General features: G+C 41.0%; 1 long non-coding RNA gene across 1 annotated transcript; it reads right to left on the bottom strand.

The window, feature by feature from the left end:
- Positions 1 to 1,539: 1,539 nt before the first annotated feature.
- LOC311224395 lies at positions 1,540 to 4,566 on the bottom strand. The gene is made up of 3 exons (XR_014619441.1): positions 4,459 to 4,566; positions 4,276 to 4,340; positions 1,540 to 1,767 (listed from the first exon to the last, which is right to left on the bottom strand). It is a non-coding gene; the product is annotated as an uncharacterized lncRNA (long non-coding RNA).

Raw genomic sequence — 4,566 nt, 5'->3', positions numbered from 1 at the left:
GTGATTTCAGAATACCGGAAGTGTTGCGCTGGTCTATATACTACGGAGCTTGCGGTGTCTGGGCTCGCGGTGCTACCGTCCAAAAGCACCAGGAGGCACATCGACGGCGTCGCGAGGAAAGCTGCACGTGTCTGAGAGAAACCTTGAATCACCACATGGAGATAGAGGGTTTCCACAGCAGGGAGGTGGTTCATTTTCTCATTATTTTGGCACCATGTTGCTGTCGGGCAAAAAGCGTGTATGTTCAAAAGGGTCAACTTTCCAGGAGAGAAAAATAACCTCCTTTTCAGATTGACAGCTGTGTGTTTAAATGGGTTTCCTCCTGGAGAGAAGCATGTCAACTTTCACTTCAAGTACAAAATGGGAAGATCACCAAAATTGGAAAATGGAAAATCACCAATGAAACCCCTCTTGTGTATTTCAGTAGTAATTAAGATGATAGGCGGGTATTCTGTGGCCCTACCTTCTTGTGTATTTCAGTAGTAATTAAGATGATAGGCGGGTATTCTGTGGCCCTACCTTCTTGTGTATTTCAGTAGTAATTAAGATGATATTCTGTGGCCCTACCCTCTGAGCAATTTTACGTTGAATAGACGTTTAAAAGACGTCTAAATGGCCCATAGACGTCTAGGCTAAAGTCGGTCTAGAATGGGGTGAAAAGTGAAAGTTTGGTAGACGTCTATTCCAGACGTGTTTTCAACGTCTAAGCTTAGACGTGTTTTGAACGTCTATGTTTAGACGTTGTTTCAACGTCATGACATAGACGTCTAAAATCAGTCTAGAATGGGGTGAAAAGTGAAAGTTTGGTAGACGTCTATTCCAGACGTGTTTTCAACGTCTAAGCTTAGACGTGTTTTGAACGTCTATGTTTAGACGTTGTTTCAACGTCATGACAGACGTCTAAAATCAGTCTAGAATGGGGTGAAAAGTGAAAGTTTGGTAGACGTCTATTCCAGACGTGTTGTTAACGTCTAAGCTTAGACGTTTTTTGAACGTCTATGTTTAGACGTTGTTTCAACGTCATGACATAGACGTCTAAAATCAGTCTAGAATGGGGTGAAAAGTGAAAGTTTGGTAGACGTCTATTCCAGACGTGTTTTTAACGTCTAAGCTTAGACGTTTTTTGAAAGTCTATGTTTAGACGTTGTTTCAACGTCATGACATAGACGTCTAAAATCAGTCTAGAATGGGGTGAAAAGTGAAAGTTTGGTAGACGTCTATTCCAGACGTGTTTTTAACGTCTAAGCTTAGACGTGTTTTGAACGTCTATGTTTAGACGTTGTTTCAACGTCATGACATAGACGTCTAAAATCAGTCTAGAATGGGGTGAAAAGTGAAAGTTTGGTAGACGTCTATTCCAGACGTGTTTTTAACGTCTAAGCTTAGACGTTTTTTGAACGTCTATGTTTAGACGTTGTTTCAACGTCATGACATGGACGTCTACCAAACTTTACATTAAAGCATGAGCGTTGAAAATGCATTGTTTAAACATTAACACATCAATAACATGGAATAGTCAAAAGTTAGCCGTTTTTATAATTTCTTTTTATTTTAAAATACTAAAGGCTGGCCCAACACACATACATAGCAACTGAACATTTTGAAGATTAAAGATAGAGCTGATAGCGGATCTATTTGAGCTAAGGGGCGGCGCAGAGAGGGTTGCATCCTCCCAGTCTTCGGCACTTCGAGACAGCCGGAGAGGCGCAGAGGGGGTCGCATCCTCCCGGTCTTCAGCACGGGACGTCCAACACTCCTGGACAGCCACTGACAGGGAGACAGGACAGGCGTTAATACAACTCACGTGATTGTGATGGGCGGACATAGCAATAGATACAAGTGGTAAGCATTAGTAGGTTACAGCAGTAGGGATGACCCCCGGAAATATTGTGTCTATTACTAGGCTTGCTTAAATTGTGAAGAAATGAGAATATGAATTAAGATTTCTCTTTGCATCTTTGACAGTGAATAACACCATGCTAATAATGACCAAACATTAAAAACTGCCACTGATCTCGTTCAGTACCTTCTTGAGATCATGTGTACAAAAAAGTCTAAGGAAATTAATAAAGGGAATATGATTAAACCGAAGGTTCTGTAGATACAGTACTGAATTCTCCCATCCGGACCAATGCCATTAGAAATATTATAGAATAGGAGGCGTATAAATTACCTTATTATAGCCAATTCGCACATTTATATATATATATATATATATATATATATATATATATATATATATATATATATTTACATATATTAGATACATAAATATACTGTAACAGGTTAAGCCTTTGAACATTAAGGCAACTAGGTAAATAAAATATTGCTCCACTTCTACAAGGACATTTGCATATTCTTGGTATCTAGGGACATCTATGGACCTCAGGGAACGTAATCACAGTGTCAGAAATATTGTGTCTATTACTAGGCTTGCTTAAATTGTGAAGAAAGGAGAATATTTTTCTTTGCATCTTTGACAGTGAATAACACCATGCTAATAATGACCAAACATTAAAAACTGCCACTGATCTCGTTCAGTACCTTCTTGAGATCATGTGTACAAAAAAAATCTAAGGAAATTAATAAAGGGAAGATGATTAAACCGAAGGTTCTGTAGATACAGTACTGAATTCTCCCATCCGGACCAATGCCATTAGAAATATTATTATAGAATAGGAGGCGTATAAATTACCTTATTATAGCCAATTCGCACATTTATATATATATTTACATAAATATACTGTAACAGGTTAAGCCTTTGAACATTAAGGCAACTTAAAGGAACACTCCCAACATTTTGGGAAATTAGCTTATTAAACATCTTCCCTGGAGTTAGACATGCATGCATTGCATTAGGCTTAGGGAACACCTGGACCGTTAGCCTAGCTTAGCTTCATCCGTGGAAGTAGGTGCTACATTAAGCCTAGTTCCCAACAGTCATGAAATACAATACCTCTCCTATCTCTCCTCTGCTCTCTGCCTCTAGACATTTTTTAAATTCCGTTATCCGTTCCAACATACACGGTAGAGGGCAGTCTCCTTAAAGGCCCTCTTGTCTCGTAGACCACCCCCTTTTAAATTAAAACGGGACATGACTGCATTTGTCATGAGTCTCTAAGAGAAAGTCATGACATTAATAATTCAAGCAATTCAACAAGTGACTAGTCAAAACAAATACAAATTGAAGGGAAAGGCTGTACTATGACTACAAGTGTATCACCAGTTTCATAAAACCCCTTCCTCCCATTGTTTCTTGTTGCATGATGATCATGAACACATTTATTATGCATTGTATTTTTTGTTTAAATGTCAACATCATCTGTCCATCCTCAGTACATTTACTATAGACCACCGTAACACTTCCGGGATTCTGAAATCAGGGAGGAGATTGCGGGGGGGTCAAATGAATGAATGTGGACGAGAGCCGTGATGTAAGTGGTTGCCGATACGGCTGTGGGGGTGCTAGAGACATGATCGAATAGACGTTTATGCGCCTCGCTCTCCTGAACACGGCGTGACCCATAACTAATCGATCAGAACTAAATCGGCAGAGAAAAAGCTCATTTTAAAGCACCTATTCCGCATGGACATGCGCAGAGTGCCCATGGAGTCTGGACGACGCGAGATGACGCTCGAATGAATGTGGACTGTTCCATCAGAGGGGGGAGCTTCGATGGTCATGTAAGTGGCTACAGACCGCTGCACTTAAATATAAACATTAGTCTACCTGTAGACTCAATGAGGTAATTGTAGATGTCGCCATAAGACACGTCTGGCCATTTAGTGGGATAATTTTCTCATTATCCTGTTCGGCTGAAAGGACATTGGCCACCGAAGCTCCGCCCTCTGATGGAACAGTCCACATTCATTCGTGCGTCATCTCGCGTCGTCCAGACTCCATGGGCACTCTGCGCATGTCCATGCGGAATAGGTGCTTTAAAATGGGCTTTTTCTCTGCCGATTTAGTTCTGATCGATTAGTTATGGGTCACGCCGTGTTCAGGAGAGCGAGGCGCATAAACGTCTATTCGATCATGTCTCTAGCACCCCCACAGCCGTATCGGCAACCACTTCCATCACGGCTCTCGTCCACATCCATTCATTTGACCCCCCCGCAATCTCCTCCCTGATTTCAATGTAACGCGGAAGTGTAGTGGTCTATCAATATAATATACGCGTCTGACTTCATCTGGTCTTTCCAAACATAAACACAGAAAGTGAGAACGCATGCCTGCCTGCCTCAACCTGCATCTTTGTACATGCATATAAATACCTGTCCATCATCTTGTTAGTGCAGTCGCGGACACTCTTTCGCCCGATCCCCGTCAATGTGGATATCTGAATAAGAAAAAACCAAATGACATGTATATTAATGTAACATCATGTACAATACAATTTAAATCCTTTGAACATATGAGTCAGTAATCCCTATCCTAGGAAAAGATTTAAAAGTCACCATTTCAACGCCTCCTCTGTCTGGCAGGGGTGTATGTCGACCCTCCCATCCGGATGAATTTCTTTGTGGAGTTTTTTGATATCATCCTTGATTTCCAGGAGGGTCTCC

The sequence above is a fragment of the Notolepis coatsorum genome, assembly GCF_963971535.1.
Source record: "Notolepis coatsorum genome assembly, chromosome: 2".
NCBI classification, from domain to species: Eukaryota; Metazoa; Chordata; class Actinopteri; order Aulopiformes; family Paralepididae; genus Notolepis; species Notolepis coatsorum.
This window is presented reverse-complemented; position numbering and strand designations above follow the sequence as displayed.